The 10556-nt window shown below is 48.8% G+C and overlaps 1 long non-coding RNA gene across 1 annotated transcript; it reads left to right on the top strand.

Moving 5' to 3' along the window:
* Window positions 1-200: 200 nt before the first annotated feature.
* Window positions 201-3850, top strand: LOC116419638. Its single transcript, XR_004229899.1, has 3 exons — window positions 201-556; window positions 939-1102; window positions 2158-3850. It is a non-coding gene; the product is annotated as an uncharacterized LOC116419638 (long non-coding RNA).
* The last annotated feature ends 6706 nt before the right edge of the window (window positions 3851-10556 follow it).

Raw genomic sequence — 10556 nt, forward strand, 5'->3', positions numbered from 1 at the left:
TCCCTACTTTGTGGGTTCTGGAGGTGCAAATACCAAGAATGAAATGTTATCGCCTCACAAGGAGATCACAGTGTCAGGAGGGAGACTGCACAGTATCTAAATATAGAGAATAAATACTAATAAATGGTTGGACATGGTGTAGTTTGAGAGGGAGGACATTGCAGGGGGCGGGGATCATCATATAAAAGATGCTGTTTGAACTGCAGTGGGAAGAAAGAAAGAACCGGAATCAGCAGAGAGACTGAGGAAATGTATTCTGGGCAAGACAAAGGCCCCCAAGAGAGGTGATGGAGAGGAGAAGAGCAGAGCGAGCTCTTTGAGTGAAATCCAACAGAGTGAAAAGGGGTATTGTGTCCAATAAGGCTGGAAAGGCAGGTTGGAGGCAGCTTGTGGAGGGCTTTCAAAGCTAACAGGGCTTTTAAATTTGCTCCTCTCAGAGCCAGGAAGTCAGTGGAGTTTCCCAAGGATTAGAATCATATCATCGAATTGATGTTTTAGGAAAATCTCTTTGTCAGAAGCATGAGGATGGGCATGAAGGAAATGAGACACACTTGAGGTAAGGAGACCAGTGAGGGACTGTGTCTGTAATCTAAAGATGTGATGAGGGTCTGAACTAAGGAGGAGCTGCTCGAGCAAAGGAGAAGCAGAAGACAGATGTACAAGTGGCACATTTGGCGATCCATTGCCTTTTCCATTTGATTCAGCCTTCTTGCGGGGTTGTGTTTTCACTGGCTGAGTGGGCTAGGATGAGCTGACTGGATTTTCTTCAGGATTTAAAATGATTTCACTATTGGCTTTGTGACTTACTTTCCCCAGCAGCCACATGAGCCTCAGAGCCTGACTTTGGGCTTCTGGAGACTTTGCAGTTTTTGCCCTTTTCCTGGCATCTCCTAATATTCCTCATCTTATCGGGACTTGACTTTGCTTTCACCCCGCAGGATCTCCGTCGAGTGTTGGTCTGGTTGAGAAATGAAGGCAGAATGCTACGGTGTGCTCAGGAGGCGATGCAGCAAGGCCCCCAGTTGGGTACCTGCAGCTGAATGTGGGGCCGGGTTCTCCCTGCGATGCAAGGTTGGTGCCTTCTGGCTAAAAGCTGGGCAAGGTGAGCAGCAGACTTAACGCGTCCCAGAGAAGAAGCATCCCCTAGCTATAGGACCACTGCTCAGCCTTAGAAAGTCCTCAGACAGCACGCAAGCTCAGCCAGGGGAAGGGAGACAGGGAGTAGGAACAGGGTGGACATCTTCGGTGTTTGGAGAGCTCTGATGGGAAAGGGGAGTCAGTTGTGTTCCGCTCAGCCTCAGAGAGGGGTGTTACAGAGAGGGCTTTAGATAAGCTTCCTAACAATAACTGCCCTGAAGGGTGAGTGTGGCCTGGGGGGGGTATCTCCTCTCCTCACTGTCAGTTCTTGAGCACAATCTGTGTGACTGCTTGTCAGGGATGTTCCAGAGGGGATTCCTGGTCTCCAAGATCCCTTTTAACCCTCCATTTCTCCTCATGATTTGGAATATTTTTGGCAAAGCAGGGATCCTTGCCCACGGCGAGCCCAGCTCTCCTTTGACTTTGCCAGACTTTCACATCCCTTTGTCATCTCTGCTTGGTGACATTGATTGGCAGCATGACCGGGGATCCGGCTCCCTTTGACTGGCTTTCGGCTGACTCTTGCCCTCTCTAGCCCTGAGCCCTGGGCAGGCCCTGACTTACCTACTAGGAGTCTTTCTCTGCAAGCCCCGCGGTTAAAGCATCTCCAATTGCTCAGCAGCTGAGCTCTGCTCCTTGAGGATTAAAAGGGGAAATAGTATGCAGATTCTGGGACAAGCGAGATTCGGAATCCTCTCGGTTTTATCCACGGAGCAGTCCCCAAAAGGGTAGGGGGGGAGGAGGGGAGCTGCAGGCTCCACAGAGTCCTTGCAGGAAAGCTTCACTTCCATAGAGACAAAGTGACAGCAGTTGGGGCAGAGCCCTCTGCACATGTCCGCAGGCAACAGGGTGAAAGTGAAAAACCTTGGGAGAGGGGAATGAATTGTTTTGTCTGCATGAGGCTAATTGAGCAGTTGAATTTCTTACTTTCTGGGAGTTTGACTGGTTGACACAGCTGGAGATGAGGGCTATAGTCCTTGTAATGGCTGAATTGTATGTTCCTGTTTCCCTGATTTGAAGGAGACCAGTGATCTAAAGCTGGGCAGCTTGACAGAGAAGCCTAGTGGCCCTCACCGAATGGCGAATGGCGGAGTTCACTTGTGGGTTTCTTAAGGGAAGATTGTCGTTAAATGCAGGTCAGCCTGAGCTCCCCTGAATCGTGGGACTGGCCCCTCGTCTGATGCCCGCCCTGTATGAACTAAGGAAGATCCTCTAGCACCCTTCCCAAGCTGAAGGAGGAGCCCAAAGGCGCCCGCGACTCCCTTCTGGGGAGAATAACCTGGCGTCTCCCTCGCCACAGATCAAAGGGTCTCTGCCCATCAGCAGCCAGTCCGCCGGAAATCCGGAAGAAACAATGTCTCAGCGGCAGAGATACTTTGTATCCAAACAGGAAAGCGACAAAGAACAGCGGTCACTATCACAGAAGCCGCTCGCTGCCTGCAGTCCCGGCTCTCGTCCTCTGATCCCAAACCAAAACACGCGCTTGGCGCATTTCGATTGTTATTGGAGGGAGCTCTCTCCTGAAATTCTTCTCTGGGGCAGCGCGATCAGGGTCCCAGAAGTACACCCGAGTGGCCCGGGTCATCTTGTTTGTGAATTTGGGTAATTTCTGGCTTTTGCCGAGTTCCTTTTCAGTGTAAATATCCCTGAACTTCGCTCTTCAAGGATCTACAGAATTAAAGTGTAATCAGAATCGCGATGGTTTCCGAGAATTAAAAAAATAGAGCCAATCTCTTCTCTTTAGCGTGTGGAGGGGCCGGGCAAAGTGTTGGTGGGGCCAGAGGTGCATTTCCCAGGCCCCTCTGTAGTATTTCGAGGTTCCTGCACTTTTCCGAAAGGGCTCTGGTTATGTGCAGTGACTCCTGGCTCCCTCTTCAGGGCTGCTCTCTCATGGTCTAGTCTCCTGAGTCATGTTCCTTCCCTTCACATCTCCTCCCCCCTAATTTTTTTTTCAGTTTTTCCAATGAAATAAGCAGAAAATTTGTAGGGAAATAGGGAACCATTGTTGGGCAAGGTTGTCTATGCATATGTGTGCAAATATATATATATGTGTGTGTGTGTGTGTGTGTGTGTGTTCCCTCCTCCCTCCCTGAATTATCTTCTAACCATTTTTCTCTGGCAGGTCCTGGGGCTGCCTCCTGGTGGGTTACCTTGGCAACCCCAGGTGCCTGTCAAGCTTTAGAATATCCCCAGACTGCAGCAAGGATCCCACCATTTGCATACACCCCAGTGATCTGGCACTGGGTTAAAAAAAAATAGTAGACCCTGCCATCCTCACTCAGGGAGTGAGCTTACTTTGGGAGGGAGCCACAGACCCAGGGGTAGCTGGAATGCGACCTCAGGATGTGCCTGCCCCTCCTTCTTCCCTCTCTCTGGATGCAGGAGACACGGCCTCCCAGTCTAACAAAGCCATGGAGCCTAGTCTGCCACATTTGACAGGCGTCCACCGACTCCTCATGGAGAAACCCAGAGCTTCCCCACCACGAGCAGGCTGCTGACAGCCCTGCCCAGCTACTCTCGGATGGACTTTTGACATGTCATCAATGCTGGGTGACAAGCATGACTCCAAATTAATCAATTAATTAAGTCTGCTTGCCCAAATCACACCAACTTTGATCAAATTTACCCAGAAAAATTTTCCTGTGGCTTCTGAAGGGAGATTTTATCAAGTCTTAAAAACAAATAAAGAATGAACTTGTTTTTTTTAATCTCACTACCTTTGTTTCTATATCTGTCTTTTAAACAACAAAACCATCAACAACAACAATAATAGCTAGTATTTATATACCACAGCCGTATATCAGGCATTGGGCTAAGTGCCTTACAAATAGTAACTAACTTCATCTTCAGATCATCTCTCATATTCATTTTACAGTTGAGGAAACTGAGGTGAACTTGTCCAAGGTCAAATAGCTAGCAAATGAATGAGCCTGAATTTGAAATTAGGTCTTCCTAACTGCAAGTCCAGCACTTTATCCACTGGAACAACCAGCTGCCTGTCTCCCTCTCCCTATTTTGCCCCTCATTCTGGAGGAAAAGGGAGGAAGAAAGAAGGGAAGGGAGAAAGGAGGGAAGCAGGGAGGAATGGAGGGAGTGAGGTGAGAGAGATAAAGAAAGAGAGAGAACGAGACAGAAACAGAAACAGAGAAAGAGACAGAGGAATCTGTGTTCTTCTTTCCTTCTCTCCCTCTTTCTTTTCATTGTCATTCAATGCTAGACCTTTGAGGCTTTTAGCTAATGAGACACAGCAAGAAAATGAGTTGGATAAGAGACATGAAATTAGCAGCATGTTTCCAAACTCTGAGTTTCTATTGATTTTGTTATTGTTATCATTAAGGAAAATAAACAGGGCCATGGGTGTGAGATATGAGGAACACCAATTGAGAGGAGGGAGATTGTCTAGGAATCTGGTGGCAGCCCCCATTGTGTCTGGGCTCTATGCTGACTTCCTGAATGAGATTAGAAGAGAAAATATTTGGAGGGTGAGTTCTGGGACTGGTCTCTTGGACCTTCCTTCCCCACTGACCTTGAACTGGTCTTCCCAAGGACAGGTCCAATGTTTTGTCCACAGCCCCAGCAGTCATCATTCCCCAATGGGCCTTCTCTTCTGACAGATCAGGCCCAGCTCAGAACACTATTTCACAAGATTCTCTTGCCACATTTTACTCTCAGCTTCACCCTTCACTCTCCAGTCTTTATTGCCTTTCCCCTAGCCCTAGTTTAGTACAGCTCAGTGAGATTGCATTTATTTCCATCTACGTGCAAAGCACTTTGATTAGCAAGGATTTTTTAAAATGAAATTATGCAGGACATCAAAAAATGTAAATGAATCTGGGATGAACCACACAGATATGTAAGCACATACTGAATATATATATATGTGTGTATGCATGTGTATGTATATATATTCACACACATATATCACAAACACTGTGTGTGTGTACATATATACATGTGAACAAGACCTTGAAGGCATCTGTGACAGAAGGAAACCTTAGGAGTTAGATTGGCCAGGGATTTGGCTCCCATGGGTGATAGCAATCTGCAGGGAAGAGAACAGAATGAAACTTCCCAAACTGCTTCCAAATAAGGCCTGCTTCTCTGAGCAAACATCTTCCTCTGGATAAGAAGCAAAGAGCTGAGAGGAAAGTTTATTATTCTGTGGTAAATTCTCAGGAGTCAAGTTCCTGGGCATCTCCTTGAAGGAAAAAGAGGTTTACAAGGCAGGGGCCATGCAGGGCAGCTTTGACTCCCACTTGACCAGAGTTAATCTACCACTTTTATGCACTTGCATATTTGGAAAATGTACAATTCTTTTGATGATCTTTTCTATCCATTTCCTTACATATAATGCAATCAATCTGGACATCTCCTGGGAGCCTATTTTTCATTCTGGCATGAGGAGAAGAAAAAAGAAACTGTCACAGCAGCAAGTAAATGATCATCTCCATTTCTTTCTTTCTTTCTATTTATTTATTTATAATACACATTGCTTTATGAATCATGTTGGGAAAGAAAAATCAGGACAAGAGGGAAAAAAACATGGGAGAGGGGAAAAAAACAGAAAAAAGAAGTGAATATGGCATGAATTGAATTACATTCAGTTCTTTTTCTGGATGCAGATGGCATTTTCTGTCCAAAGTCTATTGGGATTGCCTTGGATCCTTGACCACTGAGAAGAACCAAGTCTTTCATAGTTGATCATCATACATTCTTGCTGTTACCGTGTACAATGTATTCCTGGTTCTGCTTATTTCACTCAGCATCAGTTCATGTAGATATTCTCGAGTCTTTCTAAAACCAGCTTGTTCATCTTTTTTTTTTAATAGAACAATAATATTCCATTACATCCATAAACCACAACTTATTCAGCCATTCCCCAACTGATGGGGATCTATTCATTTTCTAATTCTTTGTTAGCACAAAAGGGCTGCCACAAACATTTTTACACATGTGGCATATGATTTCCTTGGGATACAGACCCAGTAATGGCACTGCTGGGTCAGAGAGTATGCATGGTTTGATAGCCGTTTGAGCATAATTCCATGATCATCTCCATTTCTAAAAAAATCTGTGCCAAGAGCCTTGGGAGGCAGAGGACAAGTCTGGCCCCCAAGCTTGAGATGTCCCTCTTACTCCATCCTGTGCACCACTGACACAGGGGAGTCTGTAATAGAGATGTGGTCCCAAGACCACTGACAGCATGATTTAGAAAAAGATGACAAACTCTTTTCTTTCATCAATATCTATGTCTATCTGTTTCTACCTCTCTCTTTTCTCATGCACACATTTAAGTGCTCTGTCTCTCATTCCATTTGTCTGTATCTCTATCTCTGTCTCTCCTCTTTTGATTTCTCTCTCTTCTTTCTCCCTCTTTCCTCCTTTCTATCTCTCCCTCTCAACTGCCCCTTCCCCTTTCTCTTTCACTCATTGTTTCTCTCATATTTATTTCCTGTCTCCCACTCAGTTTTTGTTTCTGTCTTGCTCTGCCTCCATAGGTAGTTAACAAGCATCTATTAAGCACTTACTACATGTCAAGAACTGTGTTAAGCCCTGGAAATAAAGAGAAAGACCAAAGTAGTTCCTATCCTTGAGGAGCTCACATTGTAATGGGGAAAACAAGTTGCAAACAATTTGCAAATGACTTAAGTAAATTCTGTGGAGGGGAAATTGGGGGTAATCTTAGAGGAAAGATTCCTGGGGGAGTGGGGGAGGGGAGACAAGAGCACCAGGATTTGAGCTGAGTCCTGAAGGCCTCTGGGGAAAGCGGGAGGTGGAGGTGAGGAGAATGAGCTTTCCAGGAATGGAAGGCATCCTGTGAAAAGGCATCAAGTGGAGAGGTACATTGCTATTCCAGATGAACAGTAGTGGGCCAATGTAGCTCAGGAGTGAAAGCAAGAAGGGAAGTGGGACTAGGAAAGAAGGAAGGAGCCACGTTGTGAAGGGATTTGTAGACCAAAAAGAGGAGCTCATATTTGATTCTGCAGGTAAGATGGAACCAGTGGTTTGACTTCAAACCTGAAGCTTTTGGAAGCTTCAACCTGAGCTTTTGGAAGATCACTTTGACAACTGAGTGAAGGAATGGGAAGAGTTTTGACCAGGATAACCACGTTAGCAAGCTCTTGAAATAGTTGAGGTGAGGGTGATGAAGCCCCTCATCTTCTACCTTCCCCTTTGGTAGGGTAAGAGGTGAAAGGAAGGTTGAAATGTTTTGATGTGGTGAGGAGTCAAGGAGGACACTGAGCTTTCAGGCCTGGGTGACTCGGAGGATGAGTGGCAGTGTCCCTGAGAGTAATAGTGAAAATGAGAGGAGACTGTTGGGGAAAAGATCAGGAGCGCTGTTTTAGACATGCTGGATTTATGATGATTGTGAGCTATTCTCCCCAAGGGGTACAAGAAGCTGTGGAGAGTCAATGCTGGAGGTTAGGAGAAAGGTTAGGGCTGCATGAATAGACCTGAGAGTTATGGCATAGAGATAACTGAATGCATGAGGTGGATGGAAGAGGCCTAGTTTTTCTGGCTCATCCCTTTGGGCTGAGTCTCTTTCTTTGTCTATGCATTTATCTGCCTCAGTATAAGTCTCCCACAGACTCAGGTAGAGTCCCTTATTTGAGTAAAGCAAAGGGATTGAAAAGCCCCCATCTCTGGGCTCTCAGAGACCACTTTGTGGATTTCTGTTCTTCTATTTTCCACCAGGACATCTTTGCCTGCGGCCTGCCTCCTCTCCCTTAGTTTTAGAGCCTGCTCTTCCCCATTGTCAAGGACCTCTCTCCTCCCACTGTCAAGGACCCCTCCCCTCCCTTTCCCTCAGCTCTAGAACCTGCCTTTCCCCACCCTCCAGGACCCTTCCCCCACCCCAGAACGGGGCTGAATGGCTCCTCTCCGAGAGTGCAGCTGTCCCGGCCTGGACACTGCCACACAGAAATGTGCCTACAATTCTCTGCCAAGTCTGGGGCCTCCCGGACCCTGAGAGGAGGTTCTGGGCAGGGGGACAGGGCGGCCTGGGGAAACGCTCTAGCCTGGAGAGGGACAAAAGCCCGGATCTGGCTCCGCCACTTTGTCTTTGTGTGCGGCCCCTCCCACAAGCCGGAGAGCTCTCAGCCCGGGCTCCCTCTGCCGTTAAGCATCGCGCTGGCTTCGAGGCGATCTCGAGGCTGTCATGGAGGGCTTGGGGGATGAGGCGAGGGTTTCGAGGGGAGCAGTGAATCCCCGAGGCCCGGGGAGGCGGCAGCCGTGGAGCCCGCGAGCGGCGGGACCTCGGGGAGGGCGGCCAGGCGAGACGCAGCGCCGGGCACAGCAGCTGCATTGCGGCCGGAGCTGGAGGCCGGAGATTACAGGATTGGGGGGGGGGCGCCCCGTGACTGCAGGCCGGCTGGGTGGCGCGGTGTCTAGGCCCTAGGAGGAAGGCGACAGGGGCCTACTGGGCTGTGCGGCCCTGAGCAGCGGCGAGTCAGGTGACCACCCACTCTCCACCTGCGCGCAGGCGTCCCGCCTCCCTCTGCACTCCCCACCCCCACTCTCCCGGCTGCTCTCGGCTGAAGTGGGCTGGGGTCGCTGGGGCCGCCCAATTCCTCCCAGGTAGCATCTCTTTCCACCCCAGGCGGTAGCAGCAAAGTCCAGGCAGCCGGGAGGCTTGGGCAGCTGGGAGCGGGCCCCACCCGGGGTCCTCCACCCCGCACCTCTGGTCCAGAGGTGGCCAGAGACCCACCTTCTTCTGCCCTGCCAGCCCGAATAGATTGGGGTCAGCGCAGGAGGGCGGGGCTCTAAAGTCCTGGGAACAGCTCCCGGTAAGAGCTGGGACCTGATGGATAGCCAGCACCAGCTCTTTCCATTGGAAATTTCCCATGGCAAAGTTCCCTCCACCAAAGAGACCCCCGCCCTCGGGAGCTACAGAGCCTGGGGTGGGGGTGGGCCAGGAAGAGCAGGATGGGACAGAAGAGGGGAGGAGGCACTGGCCTGGAAAAAAAAAGGGCTGAGATGCAGGAGGGCTGGGGGCTGGAAGGGACGGGAGCCCTTGTCTGCAGAGAGAGGAAAGATCAGGGCCAATCTTGGAGAAATAGGGGCTCCTGGGCTCTCCTGATTCTCGAAGAGGAAAGAGCTGCTTTTCCCTGACAGGCAGATTGGGAGATGGGGGTGCTGGGGGCAGGGAGGGCCACCCTGACGGGGGAATACTTTGGCCTTCATTCTCATCGGGCTGAGTAGGCCCCTGTTGCCCGGAGACCTTCCTTTCTCTCCAGGTGGCGGCAGGAAGATGCTTCTTCCCCTTGCTAGTTTGGGGTGGCAGGGTGGTTGAGCACCCTAGCCCTGGGGCGTAAAATCTGGGGCTGCCTGTTCCTTTTCTTCACTTCTGCCCTTGTGTGGAATATTTAAGATGCAGAAGTACCTGAAGATCTCATGGGCTGCTCCCAGCAGAGCATGGCCCTCTGCCTATACTACAGCCACCTGTTAGGGCCGAGGGGAGCTGTCCCAGGTAGCTTATCTGGTTCATCCCATGGCATCCCGCAGCTAGTAAGTGCCAGAGGCTGCCATTGACCTTCCCAGTCCCGGGCCTAGCCTTTGATTCACTCTGTGGACTTCACCTCTGCTTTTCTGTCTCTTCCAAATCTTGAATAAAATGTTAAACAGCACAGGGCCCAGTCAGATCCCTTTTGTGGTTATTCAGTCTTGTCCAATTCTTCCTGACCCCATTTGGGGTTTTCTTGGCAAAATGTATTGGAGTGGTTTTGCCTTTTCCTTCTGCAGATCATTTTCACAGATATGGAAACTGAGGCAAACAGGGTGGCTTGCCCAGAGTCATGCAGCTAATGAATGTCTAAGGCCAAATTTGAACTCAGGAGGTCTTGACTCCAGGCCTGGCAATGTAGCCATTGCAGCAAATCTAGCTGCCCCAGATCCCCAGACCCTTTTATGCCTTTGTAATTCAGCCCCAAATATCCTCAATCCTAGTACTCTTTAAAGAGGAAAAATAAAGTTTTTTAAAAAATATTAATGTTAGTGTTTCCTTCTAAAGGAAACTAAAATGCCCACAAGGCCAAATCAATGATTTTCTAGTCTCTTCATCCACTGCTTCTCAATAATGCCTTCGAATGAGCACCCGTGTGTGCATTGCCCCTTCCTCCTTGGTTCCTTTAATTTAAAAATAAATCACATCCAAGAATGGAGTGTGAAATCAATGTCCCCATCGTTAATGTGGGCTTTACGTCCAGGGATAGGAAAGGAAGTCCCAGGAGGCAGAGATGGCCCAGTCATTTGTGCTGTCCTGCAAGAGACTCATCAGTGATGGGTGATGGAGTATAACTCTGCCCACTCTCACCTCTTTGTTTTATATTCTATTCCAAGGTGGCACAGCTAATGAATAAGGGCCAGAGCCGGGATTAGAACCCAGTTCTCTCCACTAGCAGCTAGATGGCAATGAATTA

The sequence above is a fragment of the Sarcophilus harrisii genome, chromosome 5 (assembly GCF_902635505.1).
Source record: "Sarcophilus harrisii chromosome 5, mSarHar1.11, whole genome shotgun sequence".
Taxonomy (NCBI): Eukaryota; Metazoa; Chordata; class Mammalia; order Dasyuromorphia; family Dasyuridae; genus Sarcophilus; species Sarcophilus harrisii.